This window comes from Delphinus delphis, chromosome 3 (genome assembly GCF_949987515.2).
Source record: "Delphinus delphis chromosome 3, mDelDel1.2, whole genome shotgun sequence".
In the NCBI taxonomy this organism is placed as follows: Eukaryota; Metazoa; Chordata; class Mammalia; order Artiodactyla; family Delphinidae; genus Delphinus; species Delphinus delphis.
This window is the reverse complement of record NC_082685.1, coordinates 33,820,762-33,845,598: the sequence shown is the minus strand read 5'-3', so window position 1 is coordinate 33,845,598 and position 24,837 is coordinate 33,820,762. Positions and strand designations below refer to the sequence as shown.

General features: G+C 38.7%; 1 long non-coding RNA gene across 2 annotated transcripts in view; it reads right to left on the bottom strand.

Moving 5' to 3' along the window:
* The window catches only part of LOC138414021 (uncharacterized), a 297,137-nt gene that overhangs the window by 150,727 nt on the left and 121,573 nt on the right, over positions 1 to 24,837 (bottom strand). The window lies entirely within an intron of this gene.

Here is a 24,837-nt window from a genome sequence, read left to right as displayed (position 1 = left end):
AGATTACTTAATTGTCAATTATGGAGAAAACAAAAATTTAAACTTCTCAAAGAGACTGAAAGCTCTTTCCAGAAGCATTTAAAAATATTTTTTTCGGGGCTTCCCTGGTGGCGCAGTGGTTGAGAGTCCACCTGCCAATGCAGGGGACACGGGTTCGTGCCCCGGTCCGGGAAGATCCCACGTGCCGCGGAGTGGGTGGGCCTGTAAGCCATGGCCGCTGAGCCTGTGCTCCGCAACGGGAGAGGCCACAGTGAGAGGCCCATATACCGCAAAAATAAAAAATAAAAAAATATATATTTTTTTTTCGATTTAAAAATATCACATTAACATTTATTAATTTCCAAAACCTCAAGCAACAGAGACAATGAAATAGCATTCATGTTCCCCTAATTTTCCAATCTCCAAAGAAAATTACTCTTACCAGTTCGATGTGTATTCCTGTACAGTGAATCTGTACATTGTTTATTAACACATATATAAACATAAATGGGATTTTTTTATATGCATAATCTTCTGTAACCCATTTGTTCACTCAAACATTAACTGTAGATACCTTTTTCAGTAAGTAAATACAGATGTTTTAGTAGGTACATAGAAGTTAATTGTATGGGGATATTGTAATCCATTAAACTATTGCCATATTGATGAGAGTTTAAGTTCTTTCCCATTTTCACACATATAATGATGCTAGAAAGAACATTTACTGTATTTGCTTGCTTGATGTATTCCTGAAGTTTTAACTTCTAGATAAAAGGAAATGTACATTTTACATTTATCAAGACAGTATATGACTATGAAAATGACTGTACTAATGTGTATACCGCTGTCATTATAACAGATTGCCTACTGTCCCATACCTGCACCCACATTGGTTATTATCAGTCATTTTCATATTTAATTATCTGATCATTGAAAAAGAATTATATCATTACAATGCTTCCCAAAAAATCATGGTATTCTTCACAAAAATTATTCCTTTTAAATTAAAAAAAATTTACCCTTACAAATAGCATATGTTCATGGCAGAAGATTTAGAAAATAAAGATTTACAGGAAAATAAAATATCAAGGGACTTCTGCTGCAGCTAAGACAGAGAAGCTGATAAAGGTTCTCTCTCCTACTGATTTACAACTAAAGATTCTGAATAGAATGCAAAATGCACCACCTGAGGACTCTGAAAAGAAAAAAAAATAGCTGGTGGATTGAGGACTAAAATCAGAATTTAAATAATTGTCTGCAAAGTGGGAGGCACCAGGCACGAGGAACTTCCTAACAGTAGAGAAAGCTAAAAGTCTGAAGAAAATATTTAAATCTTTCTGATCAGAGGTGCAGGGAAAAGAGAACCCTGGGATCCAGGGAGTATGGGGGAAATCTCAGGGGAGACAGCTAAGGAGATTCCTCTAATTTTGTGTATGAAGTCACATAATTTCTGGACTTGTCTTCAAGGCGTGCACAAACAGAACAGACCCAAAGAAAAGAGCAAAGGCTTCAAGAAGTGAACTACCATATAAACCTCTGCCCAAGTCCAAGACTAACCCCAAGAAGCACATGTGCCAGGCTGATCCAAAGAGCACAGCAAAGGCTTAAAATCCAATCTGACCTTGGAAACACCACCATCAGGAGTTCAGAACTTGTGATCTGAATGTAATGAGGTTTAATTGCCTGCTTGAACAAAAAAATAACACTCTGAGGAAGATTTAATAGGACGCAAAGTCTATCAACACAATATTCAAATCATCCAGGATACCATCCAAGATTAGATTATTCGACATACAAAGAACCAAAATTATCTGACCAATACTCAAGAGAATAGACAGCCAACAGATAACAAGCCTGAGGTGACCAGATGTTGGAATTATGAAAGACTTTTTTTTTTTTTTTTTTTTTTGGTGGTACGCGGGCCTCTCACTGCTCTGGCCTCTCCCGCTGCGGAGCACAGGCTCCGGACGCGCAGGCTCAGCGGCCATGGCTCACGGGCCCAGCCGCTCCGTGGCACATGGGATCCTCCCAGATCGGGGCACGAACCCGCATCCCCTGCATCGGCAGGCAGACTCTCAACCACTGCGCCACCAGGGAAGCCCATCAAAGACTTTTAAAGTAGCTATTATAACAATCTTCCATGAGGCAAAGGTAAACACTACTGAAATTAAGAGAAAGATAAAAGTTCTCAGAAGCAAAATTAAAACTATAAAAAAAAAAAAACATGATAATTTTAGAACTTAAAAATACAATAACTTAAGTTTTAAAAATTCATTGCAGGGGCTCAATAGCAGAATGGATATGAAAGAGGAAAGAGCCAGGGAAATTAAAGATAGAGCAATAGAAAGTATGCAATCCAAAGAACAGAAAGAAAAAGATTGAAAAAATAGAGACTCCAAACTGTAGGACAATATCAAAAGATCTCACATGTTACTACAGTCCCAGGAAAAAGGAAAAAGAAATGGGTGTAGAAAAGTATCATTAAGAATCCTGTTATCCGTAGTCAATATTTGATATACACTCTTCTAGGCCTTTTTCCATTTCCATAAACACACACACACAAACACAAATACACACACACACACTCTACATGGGATAAGAGAGTACTTGCTGCTGATGAAATGTTTTTTCCTTTAATAATACATTGTGAGTGTTTGTATATTTCAATAAACGTACATCTGCATAATAATTTTTAATAGCTGGCTAATAGTTCATTAAATAATGGAGCCATAATTGTGTTATTCAGTAACCTGCCACTGCTTATTTAGTTTTTTCCCTCTTTTTTAACTATTATAAAAACTCTGCACTTATCCTTATTGCTAAATCATTGTCACCTCCTTATTATTTTCTTCATTTATATTCCTAAAAATAAAATTGCTGCTTAAGAGGTATTCATTCAACCAATATTCAGTCAACAAATATTTATTGAGCATTTAGTATAAAGTAGGCACTGCCAATATGTGGAAGTACTTTCTCTGAACCCTTGCCAATTCTAAATATAATCAACAACAGTTAGTCAATCCTGCATGACAAAGTTCAAAAATATGCATATCTTTAGCTTCAATGGCACAAGAAAATTTGGTCTCAAGGGGACACTGTTGGTGCAAGATCAAATCTCCAAAAAATTCTTTAAAAGTCAAGAATCAAACCAGTAAATACTAAAAATACAGGAAACACGTTGATACACTTTTTTGCATATTCTTTTCCTTAAATAGTATGAAGCAGCTTCAAAACTGGCTCATGTCAGAGCTACCCATTTTGTCTCAATCAGCACACTGGTGATCCATATACTTTAAGACAGCCTCGGTGTTACATCAGTGTTACAATTATCTAACTGGCTGTAATTATTTCATCATTTCTGCCAAACAACCAAATTCTACAAATTTTAAGATTGCTTTCTAAAGGTTCTATAAAAGGGCATTGAAAATATCTTGTTGTTATTATTACTACCTAAAAGTTGATTCCCAAGAAGGTAATCCATTCTTCTGTATTTTTTAAGAACTAAACTGTATGAAGATAAAATGATAGTGGGAGAAGAGCGTGAAACATATTATTAATGTGTGATGATACTACCCCTTAGTTGGGACAATAATGCTCAACTATTTTGGTGTCACTCCTTCCTTTGTGACCTTACTTTATCTTGGATATATCACTAGTACAGCACGTATTAAACAATTATCAGATGATATTCTTTGAAGTCTGTCTCTCCTAGTGTACACTGAACCCTATGAGGGCAGGAAATGAATCTTATTCATTTTTATATCCCCACCAGTTAACTCAGAAAATGCTCAGTATATGTATGCTAATTTTTTAAACATATTTTGGTCTCCTCCCTCCCTGTAAATCCAGAAGATATTCCACTTAAAAATAAAATGAATTAAAACAATGTATGGTTGCCAGATAAAATACAGAATACCCAGTTAAATTTGGATTCAGAAGACATTTTTTTAGGAACAAGTATGTCCTAAATACTGCATGTTTATCTGAAATTCAAATTTAACTGGACGTCTCATGTTTTTGTTCACTGAATCTGCCAGTTGAAATAACTGGAGATTTCCTAGAATATCACTCAGACCACAGCAAAAGTTTCTCTCTGATCTAGGAAGTAAGGGTTCCAAAAATCTCCATAATTGGAATGCAGGACTTTTCATCTCACATGGGGCTAGATAAACCACCTTATCAGGAATGCTGTGTTGCTTAGTCTGGACAATGTCACTTCTAAGTCTCTACCTTTTTGCACATTATCACTGTGTCCCTGTGCTTTAGTTTCTGAGTCCTTTTTGCTAGCAAAAACTAGAAAAGTTTTGTATTTGATTGATTCATCTCCACCAGTGAATCTCGTGGCTTTGAACCATCCATCTCTCCACGGCAGGTTCCCTACCTTGCTCTGGAACAAGACCCTGGTGGGTCCTCCCAAGGGAGATCCTTTGGGAAAGAGCTGTGTGAAGATCACAGAAGCTGCATTAGTGCACAGCCAGGCTTCATCTCAGAAGCTATTTTGTAAGCATGGATTTACTCCCCGCAGATAGTTCTTGCTCAGTTACCTTCCCCAAATCCCCAGCTGCTGCCAAGGTGAATGCAGGCCCTGACTCTGGCTGTTGATTCTTATTAATTCAGCCAATCAATGATCTTGTATCATAAAGTATCTGTTTTTAATGTAACCTATTTGATGAGGCTGTATTAATTTAGGAGAAATATGCACTGGTATTCTGGCACGCACTTTTCCTAATTATCTTACAACTCTCATTCAGCAGTGAAAGTAGTCTCTGGTCATCACAGTTAATACAGGCCCATAGCTCTTAGTTAATTGATCTCCACCAGTCACCTGACCTTTTCTTGCTCTCAGCTGCATAAACATGATTGCACTATCTATGCAGTCCCTGGTGAATGCATAATTTGAGCGTGGGTGTGAATGTTTTAGCAAAATCTCCTGCTTCAAAGCAACAAGATAGCACTGTATTCTGGTACGTTTCTTTAAGTGGATGGTAACAAGATTGGAAAGACAAGGCTGTGAAAGGAAAAGTTACACAATAACAGGAGCAAGGTAAGGAGACAGCTTCTGAGGATACACAGATTCTCCATCAAAAGCAGAAAAAGGCATGAAATTCTCCATGTCTTCACTCCTAGTGCTCTTGAGCTCTACAATGCCTCTCCTACATTTTCAACCTTTCTCTTAAAAACTGTGTGGAGTGCCTAGTCAAATTATTAATTTCTCCTCTACATTCCCATTCACTGTATTCATTCATTCATTAAATAAGTACCTACTAGACACCAAACACTATGAAAGGTACTGGAGATAAACCTGCAAATCAAACAGAAATAGTCCCTTCTCTCATGGAGCTTCAGTGCAGTCAATGACACAGGCAAACAAGTTAATTAAAACCAATAATGATAAATTGTTAAAATGCTAGGAATAAAAAAAATTTAATTAAAAAAAATTTTTTTAAACAGGGTGCTCTGATAGAAAATGACCAGGAGGAACCAACTTTTGTAAAAGTATTCAGGGAATGGCTCTCTGAGGAGGTGATATAGGGGCTAAGACCTGAATGACCACAAGGAATCAGCCCTTCTAGGTACTAAGACAGAACAATCCAGCACAGGAACAGCAAATACAAAGGTCCTTGGGGCAGGAATAAGCTTGGTATGTATCCCAGCGAGGCTAGAGTATCTGAAGAAGAGGAGAGAGGCTAAGAATATGACCCTTTATTAAGCCCTTCTGCCTTTGGAATCTGGGCTGTAAATGGCTGTCTGTCTGTCTCCTTCCACTTCTCTCAGTGGATAATAAACAACTTAAGGGCAGAAGTGATACAGTATTCATTTTTCATTACCCACAACTTCGAGTGTGACACCTTGTATAAAACAGATGGCCAAGAAATGTTAGTTGAATTTACTTGTATTTATTTAAATGCACTATGAATTCCAAAGCTATCTGTAAATAGAGAAAGCTACTTAGATGCTGAAAAACTTGCTAATTATAATAGTTAATATTTATTGAACGGTTATTTACCAGACACTGTTCTAAGGTGCCTATACATATTCATTTATTTAAGGCTTACAAAAACACGATGAGTAGATATTATATTTGTTTCCATTGTAAAGATGAGAACCTGAACAGCAGATAGGTCAATAAATTAAAATTGAGAATATAGTAAGTGTCCAAGCCAGGATATGAATCTAGGCTTCACAGTATGTCCTTAATCATGATGTTAATGATCCTAGTAGGCTAAATGTGTCTTGGAAAACTAATTAAGCCATTGAGATACATCAGTATTTAACACTCTGGGATTTAAGTCAGATGTTCCATGACACAGATGGAACATACTTATCCTGAATATGTATTTGAATATATTTGAACTATACCTTTTAATAAATTTCCATCTCTGCTTCCTCGGTTATAAGAAAGGATTATCTAGTCTTTCTTCAAATGCTTTGAGTGTTGCCATAGAAACTGCTTTTCCTTAAGTTTGCAAGGTGGCTCTCTCAGTAAGACACTCAGCTGTAGGAACAGTAGATCACTACAGTTCTATCCACAATGGCAACACCAAGGATTGGCTTGGGGAAATCTTCAATTTTTCCCAATATTGTCTATCTTTTTCTCTCCCTCTTCCCCCAAACCAATTCAAATACAGAATCTAAATAAAATTAGTGTGCTTGCTATGGAAACTTTATTTTATGACAACTCTCTAACTACCTCTTCTTCCAACAACCTGCTTGCTCCCCCTAAAATAATCTTAAATAAAGCTCTGGCATATCCACTGCCCGTTGGTGAGGAGGAAGCACTATCTCTCAGAAGACTCCTATTCCTTGGTTATCACCTTCTCTTAGGACTTTTTCCTAAGACATAGGCCATAGGCCAAGGCAAATGGAAAACATATTAATGGTGTTCAGAAAAGCAGGAATGTAAAGTTTTCTGAAAAGAAATGAGAAGTACTGAAGTTTTGGCAAAGCAACTCACCTGTCCTTAGAAACGTACATCTTACTCATCTTCTTATGAACAGCATCTAGTATAGTTCCTAGTACCAGTTAAGTGCCCAATAAACGTTGCATTAATGTATGATGTCTCTGGTCCTTTGGGAGACAAATATATGAGGTACAGATGATAGGAAAGATACAGGCAATTCATAAGGCTATTTCCCTGATGACTCTAGTCACAGCCATCTCTAAGTCCTTGTGCACAGATTGCCAGACTTGCCCAATCGACATCCAAGATTATCTTTGCAATTACTTTGAAACATTTTTATTTTGTAATCAAGCAAGTTAACCATGCACTGACATATTTTATTTATTTTTATTTAGGTTTATGTACTATCTCTCCAAGTGGCCACATTTTAGAGGCTCCATAATATTCAGTTAGTAGCTGATAAATACAGAGAGACGGAGAGCTTCCTGAGGGACCTTGTTCTTGCAGTAAATGCCATTTTGTCACACAAGCTGGGAAATTTCCACAGAAATCTTTCATTCACTCTTCACTCAAGAAACCTTGGAAAGGAAGGGGAGAGAGGGAAAAAGGGTAGAAGAAAGAGAGAAAGAAATTGGAAGCAGTTTTCATATAGGAAGGAGGAAGTTTAATGGGACTGAAAGAATATGAGTTTGGAGTAAGACAATCTGAGATATAATAACACAAGACCTTGGGCAATAATTGAACTATGTCTCTCTTTCCCTGAAACATGAATATTAATACCTTTCCCAGAAAATATAATAATACAAATTTTAAAGAGGCAGAACTCTTTGACTTGCAAGTGGGAGGAACACATCTAGCAGTAGCTAAAGCCTAGGAAGGAATGCTGGGGGTGCTCATAGAATACAAGGAGCTAAGGAAGGGGAAGGCACAGAGACCTCAGAATCTCCTAAAGCTTGACAAATGTTGTAATCTGAAAACTACAGACTAAACATTGTAAGTTTAGATGGTTTCTATTATGATTTTCCATGCAGGGAGATGAGAAAGAAAAAAAAAAAACAAACAAAAACATAGACCTCATGTAGACAGCACAACTCTCTCAGCTCCATTGTAATCTGAAGTTACAAATGTTCTTATATACATGTTTATGTAGATCTAGGCTAGTTACCTCAGGAAGCCATTATATGTATGCCTCTTTCCAAGACACCTTTTCCTATGTTTAGAATTTTCTTATGATATAGGGTAGCCATGGGTAAGGCAACCTTGAGACACAAGGAAGACTGAGTGGGCCTGAGTGAATCTTCCCTGATTTCTTGCTGATTTGGCCTGGGGCTGCTATAGGGCCTCCTGGATGCTATCCTCAGACCCTGTTATGTGGCCCTCTCCACAATGTGACAGTTTGCTTTTCCAAGGCCAGTAGGAGACTCTCTCTCATTCTTTGAATCTCTCTTTTCAGAAATATCAAGACCACTTCTCCTCCTCTATTTTGGCCTCTGCTCCCATACTAACTGCTTAAGTAAGTTAAAAATGAGTCTTAAATCCAAACTGTGCAAGAAAAGATCTGATTGGTTCAGTTACTTGTCTGTGGCCACATGAGGCAAAACTTTTCCATTCCACTCCTCACCACAGAAGACTATCACATAGAACAGGGGTCCCCAAACCCCAGGCCGTGGATAGGAACCGGGCTGCACAGCAGGAGGTGAGCGACGGGCCAGTGAAGCTTCATCTGCTGCTCCCCATCGCTGGCATTACCACCTGAACCATCCTAAACGCCCCCGACGCCCCCCCGCCCCACAGTCCGTGGGAAAATTGCCTTCCACAAAACTGGTACCTGGGGCCAAAAGGGTCGGGGACTGCTGACATAGAACACAGGCCAGCTTTTGAATTGGTGACTTAGGATCAGGTGTTCATCTCGAGCCCAATTTCTTGTACTCAGGTGGTAGGGTAATGGAGATTTAATGTTAAAGAAACCACCTAGGATATGGATTGTGGCAGGCTTGGATTAATGTCTCCAACCAAACGATAATTTCAGGTATAGCACTCAGTGTCTTTCTTAGTAGAGGGTTTTTTCATTCATTATTTCTTTTTAGCTTGATATTCACAAAATTCTATCATGCGTATGGAGAAGGTATTCTATCCCTCATTTTAAAATAAGAAAACTTAAGTCCAACAAAACAAAGTCATCCACCCAAAGTAAGCCAAAAGATAGTGTGAAAGCCTGGACCATATTCTGTGACTCTGAATTATTCTTTTGCTCTTTTTACTACATTACATAATCATTGTGGTCCTCCATTGCCTTATATTTTTATTATTCTTTAAAACAAAAACAAACAAACCTAAACTCTTTTGTTCTCACCATCTCAAAGACAACAATGACCAGAGGAGATAAAGATATCAATAAAGGGGGAGAGACAGTTGCTGCCTGAAGGCTGGTAGAAGGTAAGACAATCTTATAATCAGATCCTGCTCCAACTAGGATCAGTTGGTAGTGGATGCCTGTAGCTCCATGTCAAGAACTTTAAAAGCACGTCTGGTTTCTCCTGCATGAAGGGAAAGTTTCCTGATAGATTAGTAATGTCTGGGGGGAGGAGAATATTTTGTGTTTGCTTAGTGATGTCTGCTATGTGCTGTGGAAATAACAGGGGACAAAGAAAGAGATTATTTACCATGCCAGGTCCTTATGCCAACATCAGCCATTTGAGATTATGGCACAAAATTTATTATTCTGGTGTTTCTAGTAAAATGAGGGGAAATAATCTTTGAGAGCTGATCTCTGTGGGGACCTAAATTTATTGGGGGCTTCCTATAAATTCAAATGAAGTTAAAAAATGGAACTTTTCTTCTGAAGAGAAATTAAATATAAAATTTAGGGATTGTAATCTTTGACAAACTATGGCTGGCTTTGGTTAAAAGTACAAAATGAACAAGGATAATGATGATGATAATGGTAATAAAGATGATAACAATAGGTCATAATGCCTAAATATAAACATTCTCTACAGAGAAGAAAGCTGATAAAGGAAAACTAACCTGAAAGATTTATACAGACCTTCCAAAATATAAAGCATCTTTCAAACTTGTGAAAAAATAATATTCTGCAGCTGTTTTTCATCTCTAAAAGAGTGCTGAAGAGCTATAGGAAAATTAGAACATCACTCAATTTCCATTTTTAATTGAAAAAAAATTTAACTAAGACATATAACTGTCCTTGCACAAAAATAACACTGCAGATGCAAAATTTTCTAGATTCTAAATTTATTTTATGATTTCTAATTTGAGATGGTATTTGTTGTTATTGTTGTTTTTTCTTACTTTAAGGTTGTTTTCCACTATAGAGCATCATCCTAGAATATCTCTGCTTGGGGGGGAAAGTTAAGAGTCCATTTCAGATGATCAGTTTGAGAGTCATAGAAAACACAGGGATTTAGAAGCCTTCACTGTACCCAGATCAGCGGGAGGTTAGGAACAAGATAAGGTAGGAAAGTCTGGGAAACCAGGCAGCAATGTTCTGAACATTCCATGGCAGAAAGCAAACCTGAAGGCCACATCTCAAGGGCAACCAAATTACCTATGAGAGAACAAAACAAAACAAAAACAAATCAAATAGCACTGATTTTTATTTTCAGATAAAGTGTAATCTCATTGGAAAGCTATTTATCTCAAATAACAAAAATATAGAAAAATAAATTGACAATAAATCAAACTTGTTCATCTGGAAGAACTTCATGAGGACGAATTAAGAAAACTAACAGCCTATGTAGAAGACAATTTATACATAAAAATAAAAATATATAATATATATTTATATATTTGGTTTTTATATAGGATGCTAGTAGGTTATATAGAGAGAATACATACTTCTTAGTGTATATGTATTACTTCTTAGTGTGTGTGTATATATACATATAAACACTAAGAAAAATTCTAAAATGTGTGTTTGTATATATACTTGTAAGTATTCTAAGAAGACCTTCTGTAAAATAGAAGCAAAACTAAGCACAGTATTCATATGTCTTATTAAAAAATGTGGGACGTTTAAAATTGGGCTTGCCATTTCTCTGGCAGAAAAAGATAGTCAATTTAAGATTGAAAAGAAAAGTGGGCACTATGTATATATATCAAATGGAAAGTAAAAGAGAAATGAAGTAACTGAATCCAGGAATTTCCAATGGAGCTCACTGGAAAAAAAAAAAAAAAAGTGAGAGAGAGAGAGAAGTCAGATGAACAACAGACTCTAAGCACACACGTGATAACAAACATGCAATGATGTATAGACTCACAGCCTCTCTCCCGAAGTTAGGTCTGACTCTGCATTGGGGGCGGGAAGGGTGGTCTGCGAGGCAAAATGTATGTCAGACAGGCCCAAGGCACACATTCTTGTGGATGCCTCTGCCTCGGGTGCCTTGCCTAGATCACGAGCCAGAGAGTCCCACCTTGCCTGGATCTCTCTGAACAGAGCCTCTATTCAGATCCCTAATCCACTGGTTCTCATTCACCCAAGCACCCTAGGCTCCATATTTAATCTCTGTAGTTTCAGGGCACAGTATGTTTCTCTTTGCCTCAGCGGATTGTTCTGGTCTCTAGACATTATCCTTAGTTATTTAGAGTTATTATGCCAGCCTGATCCCCCCAGCCACTGGTTACCCTCTAAAACTCACTTCCAGTCCCTTTGGCTCACAATCAATGAAATGCTACATGATACAGTAGAACGAAGTTTCCAAGTCAGACAGACCTTGGTCCATGCCTGTTCCTTCACAAACTGCTGTGTGAGTCTCAGCAAGTTGCTTCACCTCTCTGAGTTTCAGTTCCACACTTGTAGAATTATTGTCTAGATTTACAATAACTTCTAAAACACAATTCACTGGCACATCACATACACTCAAAGTTATAGTAATTATTATTAAATATGTAAGAAAGGCCAGGAAATGCAAAAGGTTTGGCACATTCGAGGACCAGGAGACAGCGTGGCTGCAGAAGTAGCATGCTCAGGGGAAAAAGGATCACTGTTAAACATATAAAGAGCAAATGGGTTCAATTTGAACCACAGAAAGAGTGCAACGAAAAACTATTCCCAAGTCTTTGAATTACTCAGTGAGCCAATGAACAAGGGGGCACTGAATCTCTGAGACAGCATAGTAGCTAACAGGTTTCTTACACAGGATTGAGCTGTAGGTAGTGATTGTCACAGCAATGTTGGGAAAACGCTTGTGTCCCAGAGAACTCCTGCCTTGTAAATATGTCTCAACCTATTTTAGGGACACTTTAAGGTAGCAACTGACAACTAAATGATTGTTACGGTAGCAACTGACAGCTAAATGATTCTTAGCCACCACATGTCAGTCAACCTCATAATATTCCAGCCACAAAATCTTTTCCTCCTCTGTGCTGCCATAGAAACATGTCCCTAAACCTCTTTTTTAAGAGTTCATTGACTGAAATGTATGTTTCCATATAAACTGGAACGGTTTTATCTCCAGTGCCTAGAACAGTGGGATGCAAATGCTCAATAAAAACTGTATTCAGACATTTTCTTCCATGCTTGGAATATCTTTCCCCTCTCACTTGCTTTTTTTGTGAATAACTAATCTCTCAAATAAATAGATGGATTTTCTGTGTATTTCCTCTAAACTTCACTCATCACTATCACCTATCCACCTGCATTATAGTTGTCTCTTTCCTTCTCTCTATTCCATCAGATAGAAACCTCCAGGAAACAGTCACATTCATTTTATTCACTATGCCCCAAGGACCAATAAAAGATGCTTAGTAAATACAGGTTGAATTAATTAATGTCTTGAATTCATGAAAAATGAACTTGCTCAGAGGCCAATTAGCCTCAAGTTCATTTTATAGACAATGAGGTCTGTCCAGTCAGCAAATTTAGAGCAGCAGAAGAATCACAACTCACCAAGCCTGAGTTATAACTGTGGAACTCAGTTATAACTGAGTTCTGACACAGTTATAACTGAGTTATAACACAGTTATAACTGTGGAACTCGTCCCACTGAATTTGGCTAATTTCCTGTGGCAGACATTAAGGAAGAACTATTGGCATTTAGATTTTGTTTGTTTTATTTTGTTTTGTTCTGTAGGGGGAAATGCTTTGGCATTACTATCAGCCATTAAAAAAATAACAACAGAGAAGACATAAAAGCAGAGTATCCTAAGTACCTAGAAAAAGGTGATCAAGCAAGAAAGTGAATAAAACCAATTCATCGCAAAAGAACAGAAAACAACAAATTAATTTTAAGGCTCTCTGGGGGCTAAAAACAACACATGAATAAACGCTAGCTATGCCACAAAATATTCAACAACCATGAGCCTTAATTGTTCTTTTAACAGAAAGAATCAGGCCATTTATCACAGCACTGTTTGCCTCAACATATACCACAAGCAAAATTCTCTGTGAGGGTCCGGGGTTGAGTATGTTTGGGCTGAATGCCTCATCTTGCTCTATGATTAACACGTATGACAGTGAAGAAACTAGTTCCACCGGTTTAATCCAGTGCTTCCCAAATCTATTGAGCTTCAAAAAAATTTGTCCTCCTCCCTTTAACACCAATGAATACTTAAAGAAAGTAATGTTCCCTAAACCACCCTTTGGAAAATACCTGTGTATGAAGCACGATAGAGTGGATGAAAGGGAAAATCTGGGGGTGCAGCTTCAAGATGGTGGGAAAGTAAGATGCAGAGATCACCTTCCTCCCCACAAATACATCAGAAATCCATCTGCATGTGCAACAACTCCTACAGAACACCTACTGAACGCTGGCAGAAGACCTCAGACCTCCCAAAAGGCAAGAAACCCCCCCACTTACTTGGGTGGGGAAAAAGAGAAAAGAAAAAATAAAGACAAAAGAATAGGGACAGGACCTGCACCAGTGGGAAGCAGCTGTGAAGGAGGAAAGGTTTCCACACACTAAGAAGCCCCTTCCCGGGCGGAGACTGCGGGTGGTGGAGCGGGGAGCTTCCAGGCCGTGGAGGAGAGCGCAGCCACAGGGGTGCGGAGGGCAAAGCGGAGAGATTCCCGCACAGAGGATCAGTGCCGACCGGCACTCACCAGCCAGAGAGGCTTGTCTGCTCACCCGCCGGGGTGAGCGGGGCTGGGAACTGAGGCTCCGGCTTCAGTCGGAGCGCAGGGAGAGGACTGGGGTTGGCGGCGTGAACACAGCCTATAGGGGCTAGTGCAGCAGGCTAGCCGGGAGGGAGTCCGGGAAAAAGTCTGGAGCTGCCGAAGAGACAAGAGACTTTCTCTGGCCTCTTTGTTTTCTGGTGCGCGAGGAGAGGGGATTAAAATCCAGTTTAAAGAAGCTCCAGAGACGGGCGCAAGCCGCGGCTATCAGCGCGGACCACAAAGATGGGCATGAGACGCTAACGCTGCTGCTGCCGCCACCGAGAAGCCTGTCTGCGAGCACAGGTCACACCTCCCCTCCCGGGAGCCTGTGCAGCCCGCCAACGCCAGGGTTCCGTGATCCAGGGACAACTTCCCCAGGAGAACGCACGGCGCGGCCTTTGCCGCCACAGGCTCGCCCCGCACTCCGTGCCCCTCCCTCCCCCAGGCCTGAGTGAGCCAGAGCCCCCGAATCAGCGGCTCCTTTAACCCTGTCTTGTCTGAGCAAAGAACAGACGCCCTCAGGCGACCTACATGCAGAGGCGGGGCCAAATCCAAAGCTGAACCCCCGGGAGCTGTGCGAACAAAGAAGAGAAAAGGAAATCTCTCCCAGCAGCCTCAGGAGCAGCGGATTAAATCTCCACAATCAACTTGATGTACCCTGAATCTGTGGAATACCTGACAACGAATCATCCCAATTTGAGGAGGAGGCCTTTGGGAGCAACAATATATATATATTTTTCCCTTTTTCTCTTTTTGTGAGTGTGTATATGTATGCTTCTGTGTGAGATTTTGTCTCTATAGCTTTGCTTTTACCATTTGTCCTGGGGTTCTGTCTGTCCATTTTTGTTTCTGTTTTTTACTTAAAAAGCTTTTATTTTTCTTAATAATATTTTTTAATTTTAATAACTTTATTTTATTTTACTTTATCTTATTTTACTTTATCTTCTTCTTTGTTTCTTTCTTTTTTTTCTCCCTTTTATTCTGAGCTATGTGGATAACGGGCTCTTGGTTCTCCAGCCAGGAATCAGGGCTATGCCTCTGAGGTGGGAGAGCCAAGTTCAGGACACTGGTCCACAAGAAACCTCCCAGCTCCATGTAACATCAAATGGCAAAAACCTCCTAGAGATCTCCATCTCAACGCCAAGACCCAGCTCCACTCAACAGCCAACAAGCTACAGCGCTGGACACCCTATGCCAAACAACTACCAAGACAGGAAAACAACCCCATCCATTAGCACAGAGGCTGCCTAAAATCATAATAAGGCCACAGAACACCAAAACACACCACCAGACGTGGACCTGCCCACCAGAAATACAAGATCCAGCCTCATCCACCAGAACACAGGCACTAGTCCCCTCCACCAGGAAGCCTACACAACCCACTGAACCAACCTTAGCCACTGGGGACAGACACCAAAAACAACAGAAACTATGAACCTCCAGCCTGCAAAAAGGAGACCCCAAACACAGTAAGTTAAGCAAGATGAGAAGACAGAGAAACACACAGCAGATGAAGGAGCAAGGAAAAAACCCACCAGACCTAACAAATGAAGAGGAAATAGGCAGTCTACCTGAAAAAGAATTCAGAATAATGATAGTAAAGATGATCCAAAATCTTGGAAATAGAATGGAGAAAATATAAGAAACGTTTAACAAGGACCTAGAAGAACTAAAGAGCAAACAAACAGAGATGAACAACACAATAAATGAAATTAAAAATTCCCTAGAAGGGATCAATAGCAGAATAACTGAGGCAGAAGAACGGATAAGTTACCTGGAAGATAAAAAAGTGGAAATAAATACTGCAGAGCAGAATAAAGAAAAAAGAATGAAAAGAATTGAGGACAGTCTCAGAGACCTCTGGGACAACATTAAATGCACGAACATTCGAATTATAGGGGTCCCAGAAAAAGAAGAGAAAATGAAAGGGACTGAGAAAATATTTGAAGAGATTATAGTTGAAAACATCCCTAATATTGGAAAGGAAGTAGTTAATCAAGTCCAGGAAGCACAGACAGTCCCATACACGATAAATCCAAGGAGAAACATGCCAAGACACATGTTAATCAAACTATCAAAAATTAAATATTAAACACAGCAAGGGAAAAACAACAGGTAACACATAAGGGAATCCCCAAAAGGTTAACAGCTGATCTTTCAGCAGAAACTCTGCAAGCCACAAGAGACTGGCAGGACATATTTAAAGTGATGAAAGAGAAAAAACTACAAGCAAGATTACTCGACCCAGCAAGGATCTCCTTCAGATTTCACGGAGAAATTAAAAGCTTTACAGACAAGAAAAAACTAAGAGAATTCAGCACCACCAAACCAGCTTTACAACAAATGCTAAAGGAACTACTCTAAGCAGGAAATACAAGAGAAGGAAAAGACCTACAATAATAAACCCAAAACAATTAAGAAACTGGTAATAGAAACATACATATCGATAATTACCTTAAATGTAAATAGATTAAATGCTCGAACCAAAAGACATAGACTGGCTGAACGGATACAAAACCAAGACCCGTATATATGCTGGCTACAGGAGACCCACTTCAGACCTAGGGACACATACAGAATGAAAGTGAGGGGATAGAAAAAGATATTCCATGCAAAGGGAAATCAAAAGAAAGCTGGAGTAGCAATTCTCATATCAGACAAAATAGACTTTAAAACAAAGACTACGGCTTCCCCAGTGGCACAGTGGTTGGGAGTCCACCTGCCAAAGCAGGGGATGTGGGTTTGTGCCCCAGTCCGGGAAGATCCCGTGTGCCGTGGAGCGGCTGGGCCTGTGGGCTGTGGCCGCTGGGCCTGCGCATCCAGAGCCTGTCCTATGTAGCGGGGGAGGCGACAGCGGTGAGAGGCCCGCAAACTGCAAAAAAAAAAAAAAAAAAGACTATTACAAGAGACAAAGGACACTACAAAATGATCCAGGGATCAATCCAAGAAGAAGATATAACAATTGTAAATATTTATGCACCCAATATAGGAGCACCTCAATACATACGGCAAATGCTAACAGCCATAAAAGGGGAAATCCACAGTAACACAATCATAGTAGGGGACTTTAACACCCCACTTTCACCAATAGACAGATCATCCAAAATGAAAATAAATAAGGAAACATAAGCTTAAAATGACACATTAAACAAGATGGACTTAATTGACATTTATAGGACATTCCATCCAAAAAACAACAGAATACACATTCTTCCCAAGTGCTCATGGAACATTCTCCAGGATAGATAATATCTTGGGTCACAAATCAAGCCTTGGTAAATTTAAGAAAACTGAAATCATATCAAGTGTCTTTTCTAAACACAACACTATGAGACTAGATATCAATTATAGGAAAAAAATCTGTAAGAAATACAAACACATGGAGGCTAAACAATACACTACAAAATAACCAAGAGATCACTGAAGAAATCAAACAGGAAATCAAAAAATACCTAGAAACAAATGACAATGAAAACACAACGACCCAAAACCTATGGGATGCAGCAAAAGCAGTTCTAAGCAGGACGTTTATAGTTATACAAGCCTACCTTAAGAAACAAGAAACATCTCAAGTAAACAACCTAATCTTACACCTAAAGCAATTAGAGAAAGAAGAACAAAAAAACCCCAAAGTTAGCAGAAGAAAAGAAATCATAAAGATCAGATCAGAAATAAATGAAAAAGAAATGAAGGAAATGATAGCAAATATCAATAAAACTAAAAGTTGGTTCCTTGAGAAGATAAACAAAATTGATAAACCATTAACCAGACTTATCAAGAAAAAAAGGGAGAAGACTCAAATCAATAGAATTAGAAATGAAAAAGAAGTTACAACTGCCACTGCAGAAATACAGAGGATCATGAGAGACTACTACAAGCTACTCTATGCCAATAAAATGGACAATCTGGACGAAATGGACAAATTCTTAGAAATGCACAACCTTCCGAGACTGAACCAGGAAGAAATAGAAAATATGAACAGACCAATCACAGCACTGAAATTGAAACTGTGATTAAAAATCTTCCAACAAACAAAAGCCCAGGACCAGATGGCATCACAGGTGAATTCTATCAAACATAAGAGAAGAGCTAACACCTATCCTTCTCAAACTCTTCCAAAATATAGCAGAGGGAGGAACACTCCCAAACTCATTCTATGAGGCCACCATGAATCTGATACCAAAACCAGACAAAGATGTCACAAAGAAAGAAAACTACAGGCCAATATCACTGATGCAAAAATCCTCAACAAATCCCTAGCAAACAGAATCCAACAGCACATTAAAAGAATCATACACTGATCAAGGGGGGTTTGTCCCAGGAATGCAGGATTCTTCAATATACGCAAATCAATCAACGTGATACACCATATTAACAAATTGAAGGAGAAAAACCATATGATCATCTCAATAGATGCAGAAAAAGCTTTTAAAAAAATTCAACACCCATTTATGATAAAAACCCTCCAGAAAGTAGGCATAGAGGGAAGTTTCCTCAACATAATAAAGGCCGTATATGACAAACCCACAGCCAAAATCACCCTCAATGGTGAAAAACTGAAACCATTTCCACTAAGATCAGGAACAAGACAAGGTTGCCCATTCTCACCACTATTATTCAACATAGATTTAGAAGTTTTAGCCACAGCAATCAGAGAAGAAAAAGAAATGAAAGGAATCCAAATTGGAAAAGAAGAAGTAAAGCTGTCACTGTTTGCAGATGACATGATACTATACATAAAGAATCCTAAAGATGCTACCAGAAAACTACTAGAGCTAATCAATGAATTTGGTACAGTAGCAGGATACAAAATTACTGCACAGAAATCTCTTGCATTCCTATACACTACTGATGAATAATCTGAAAGAGAAATTAAGGAAACACTCCCATTTACCACTGCAACAAAAAGAATAAAATACCTAGGAATAAACCTACCTAAGGAGACAAAAGACCTGTCTGTATACAGAAAATTATAAGACACTGATGAAAGAAATTAAAGACGACACAAATATATGGAGTGATATACCATGTTCTTGGATTGGAAGAATCAACATTGTGAAAATGACTCTACTACCCAAAACAGTCTACAGATTCAATGCAATCCCTATCAAACTTCCAGTGGCATTTTTCACAGAACTAGAACCAAAAATTTCACAGTTTGTATGAAAACACAAAAGACCCCGAATAGCCAAAGCAATCTTGAGAAAGAAAAACAGAGCTGGATTAATCAGGCTCCCTGACTTCAGACTATACTACAAAGCTACAGTAATCAAGACAGTATGGTACTGGCACAAAAACAGAAATATAGATCAATGGAACAGGATAGAAATCCCAGAGATAAACCCACGCACATATGGTCACCTTATCTTTGATAAAGGAGGCAATAATATACAATGGAGAAAAGACAGCCTCTTCAATAAGTGGTGCTGGGAAAACTGGACAGTTACATCTGAAAGAATGAAACTAGAACACTCCCTAACACCATAGACAAAAATAAACTCAAAATGGATTAAAGACCTAAATGTAAGGCCAGACACCATCAAACTCTTAGAGGAAAACATAGGCAGAACACTCTATGACATAAATCACAGCAAGATCCTTTTTGACCCACCTCCTACAGAAATGGAAATAAAAACAAAATAAACAAATGAGACCTAATGAAACTTCAAATCTTTTGCACAGCAAAGGAAACCATAAACAAGACCAAAAGACAACCCTCAGAATGGGAGAAAATATTTGCAAATGAAGCAACTGACAAAGGATTAATCTCCAAAACATACAAGCATCTCATGCAGCTCAATAATAAAAAAACAAACAACCCAATCCAAAAATGGGCAGAAGACCTAAATAGACATTTCTCCAAAGAACATATACGGATTGCCAACAAACACATGAAAGAATGCTCAACATCATTAATCATTAGAGAAATGCAAATCAAAACTACAATGAGATATCATCTCACACCGGTCAGAATGGCCATCATCAAAATATCTACAAACAATAAATACTGGAGAGGGTGTGGAGAAAAGGGAACCCTCTTGCACTGTTGGTGGGAATGTATATTGATACAGCCACTACGGAGAACAGTATGGAGGTTCCTTAAAAAACTAAAAATAGAACTACCATACGACCCAGCAATCCCACTACTGGGCATAGACCCTGAGAAAACCATAATTCAAAAAGAGTCATGTACCAAAATGTTCATTGCATCTCTATTAACAGAAGCCAGGACATGGAAGCAACCTAAGTGTCCATCAACAGATGAATGGATAAAGAAGGTGTGGCACATATATACTATGGAATATTACTCAGCCATAAAAAGGAATGAAATTCAGTTATTTGTAGTGAGGTGGATGGATCTAGAGACTGTCATACAGAGTGAAGTAAGTCAGAAAGAGAAAAACAAATACCGTATGCTAACACATATATATGGAATCTAAAAAAAAGAAAATGGTCAGAAGAACCTAGGGGCAAGACGGGAATAAAGATGCAGACCTACTAGAGAATGGATGTGAGAATACGGGGAGGGGGAAGGGTAAGCTGGGACAAAGTGAGAGAGTGGCATGTACATATATACACTACCAAACGTAAAATAGATAGCTAGTGGGAAGCAGCCGCATAGCACAGAGAGATCAGCTCGGTGCTTTGTGACCACCTAGAGGGGTGGGATAGGGAGGGTGGGAGGGAGGGAGATGTAAGAGGGAAGAGATATGGGGACATATGTATATGTATAACTGATTCACTTTGTTATAAAGTAGAAACTGACACACCATTGTAAAGCAATTATACTCTAATAAAGATGCTATAAAAAAAAAAAAAGGGAAAATCTGTCCCAAGAGCGGATACATACTCATAGGTCTCTAACCACATGTAAATGTAAAGCTTTTCTAAAGAGCACTCTCTCATTACTGCTTTCAGTTCTGCTACTCGAGATACTTCTGTGTATCCTAAAATCAAGACAAGTTAGACCATAAGGAGGACTGTGGGAGATGACTGTCCTCCCCACAAATGAAATAAAACTAGTTTGTTATGAAGTGAGAAATCCCAGTAGCTTTATAATACAGTTTCCATTGTCAATCACACCTCTTAATGGATGCATAGCCCCCAGCAACCTCCTAGTCCGTTTTTTGGATGCTTAGTAGAAAATATGCTGAGAATTTCTTTTTCTCCCTTACTGTTCTAACTCGGTATGGCATTTTCTATTTCAAACACATGTCTAAGGACATTTCTAGGGATTTAGAGGTAGGAGATACAGAAAGACCCACAGGAAAAGTGACAGTCATCAAGTCCTCAAGACACAAGCTGTGCAGGTAGCAGGCAGCTTCTCATAATTGAGCTGCAACTTTAAAAAACTTCGTGTCGTGGACTGAATGTGTGTTCCCCCAAAAGTCGTTATGTTGAGCCCTAGCCCCCATTGTGGTGGTATTAGGAAGTTGGGCCTTTGGGAGGTGGTGAGGATTAGATGAAATCATGAAAGGAACCCTCACGAATTCACGAATGGGATTAGTGTGCTAAAGGAGTCAAGAGAGAGCTTACTTCCACTCTGCTCTCTGTCACATGAGGATACAAGGAGAAAAGGGCAGTCTGCAACCCAGAGGCAGGTCCTCACCAGAACCCAACCAACCTTCCACCCTCATCTGGGACTTCCAGCCTCCAGAACTGTGAGAAATAATTTTCTGTTGTTCATAAACCATCCAGTCTATGGTATTTTTGTTATAGCAGCCTGAATAGACTTAGTTGAATGATCCAAAAGTGTATTAATGTGAAAAAAATGATTTAAAAAGCATATCATTGTGAAATGAGTTTAGCATTTTCGGAGAAGTTTTAAATTTACAGAGAATCTGTAACAGAGTTCCTTTAAATGGTAAGCTTTCTTGGGAATTTTGTCAAGGTGTGCTCAATATTTATTAAGCATTTTCAGTATGACAAAATATATTAGAGATGCAAAAATGCAAGGGGCTGCCCTATGGAAGTGCATAGAAATGGTAGAAATGAACCTGTATGTTAAATAATTGAAATACTGTGTAATACATCTTCTAATCAGATAAGATCACACAGATTAGCATGATGAGATGAAGTGATTAGCCAGGTTTGGAAGAGTAAGGGAAGGCTATGTAACAGAGAAGATGCTGGAGTGACCTGTTGGAGGATTAATAGAAGTGTGCTAGATGGACATGTTAGAGAGAGGCATTCTGAGGAAGTGAAATCACATAAGATACTTGAAACAGTCTGGTCAGTTCAAGACACTGCGAGTGTTGGAGGTTATGAAGAGGCTGGCAGAGGAGAGGCCGAAGCAAGGAAGTGACATGGGTCTGCCCACTCTCCCCTAGGATGTAATAACAACTTTAACCATTTTTAAGTTATTTCACATCTGTCAACCAAGACTATTTTCTTCCTCATTTAAAAGATAAATTAAATGCCATAAGAAGAATTTAACTTCACAGAGTTTTTATAACAGTAAGCTATGACCAGAACTCAACTCTTTACCCTACAGTCCTTTCTACTGGACAACAGGAGCTTCCGAGTGAAACCAGAATTGATTTCTACCAAAAAAAAAAAGAAAAAATTAACTTTTCTGGCACAAAATGGCAAATGGCTGTTTGCAAGGAAGAACAAAGTCCTTATCAACTCAGAGCAAGAGAGCAACAGGCCCCAAACTGCACACACCTTTCCTTCAAGCCGTGAACCCCTGACCTGGTGTTCCAATCTGAGCTGATGGAGGCCCTCCTGCAATACCACTATTCAGTCTCACAAAAGAGAGACAGTTGTCAGTGGATCCGTTAAGGTTCTTTGGCTGCAAGCAAAATAAATAGAATTTGGTTATCTTAAGGCAGAAAGGAACTTATTTGAGAGACCTGGGACGGCTCACGGAAGTGAAGGAAAGCAAACACGACATACCTCTAAGAGGGCCCAGCTAGAGCACCTTCAGGAATCATAATGTACTACAAGAACTCTGGTCAGTCTCCTCCTGACACCCTCATCAAGATGGAAGAACTGCAACTATTTTTGGTCTTTCTCATTTCCCTTAAGATTCAAAATCCAGGGACAGATGATCTGATGCCACTAGCTTGCACCCCTAGTCTACCCTTTAGCCAAGGGAAGGCAGGACACCCAAATAAATACTGTATGATGAGGGAGAGATAGTTTTCCTAAGCAAAATCAGGATGCTGATACCAACATAAGAGAGAGGAGACACTGAGCCAACAAAATTAATCAAGGCCACCATAATCCTTTATCATTTTTCTGCAAATGCTATCACACACCTGGCAATTTATAAATAGTCATCCCACTTGTCACTGAAATCTATACCGTGTACCCACATAAATAGGATGAGATGGAAGAGGTATTACAAGGGAGGGAGGCATGAGAGTAGAGAAGTTAAGAGCAAGATCCAGGGAGGCAAACTATGGGATCAAGTCTCAGTTCCACCATTTACTAGTGGTGAGAATTCAGCCACGTTTCTTAAATTCTCCATGCCTCAGTTTTCTCAGCTATAAAAATGGGATGATAATATTAGAGCTATTGGCAGAAAATACGAGCTAAAGCATGTGATGCATTTAGTGCTATGCTGGCATCCTATAAGCACTCAGTAAACATTAGTTATTATCATTTCACTGTCTGGCACTGTGACATCTATAGATATTTTTCTCCTCCTTTTAAAAGTTCTTGTTTTGATTCTTGTTTTCTCTAGACCCTCTTACATAACATCACAATGTCACAATGTCATACGAAATTCAGGGTGAGAAGCATCTTTGCTTTTCTTTACCACCTTGTTTCTCTCCTACCTGAAAAGAATAGTCAAGACACCATTTACATTTCAAACTAACATTCTGTCGCAATTATTCAGCATGGGCAGCATTCAAAATATAACTTCAGTGATTTTTTTTTTCTGAGAGGTATACAACTAAGGTTAATAGAGGTGACATTTTCAAAATACATCTGCCCTGAGCCACATAAAAGAGGGCACAGGGCATAGGACACACCCTGATATCAAAAGGCCTAGCAACTAAAATTAATTTTACAAGCTCCCACACATAACAATTTTCATTGACTCTGATGTTTCTATCTAAATTACTTTTTTCCCCTTGTTCAGGGAGGTCTAATAAAAATGAGTAGGAAGAAGAAAAATCCTTTCATTTGCAAACCATTGCACAGACACCACCTGCACCTTTTGAGCATTTAAAAGTAAATGACTTTGTCCTTTTGTTGTTCCTTTTTTCTCTGTTTTTCTCTGCAGAGTTGAGTGACAGCAGTATCAGTACAAAAATAAAATACCTATTTCCCCTCATCAAGTCTCACTGCTTTTTAAATTACCTTCGATAGTCTTCATCTGTAAATACCCTATCTATGAGAACAGATGCCTTGAAATTTGCTAAAGAAAAGGGTAGCTTTCTCTGCTTTTTAATCAAAAAAACATATCTTCAACATAAGTAAAACAGAGGAAGATTTCTGATTTTTGAAAAACTTTCTGGCCCTAAAATGCTTATTTTTTTAACTTGTTCAAACTTTAAGATAGAGGATAAAGTTCAAAATTAGACTAGACAGTTTTTGTTTTTGTTTCAATTACATTCCTGGGATAGACATTTGAAATAAACTTCAAGCTAACAAATTGTTGTTCAAAATGTTCTCAGAAGTATTTCAAAGTCCAAGATTATGTCTTTATTCTCTTAACAATTGTTCAAGAGTTTATCTCCATTAAATCATTCAAATTATTATTCAAAAGCAGCTACCTGCTTTTGACTCTTAACTGGCTCTGGTGACTTAGTATTTTAATGCATAATTTTGCTTTTAAAGTTCTTTAAATTGGCTTAATGCTATTTACGCATTACATAATTCAAAGACTAAC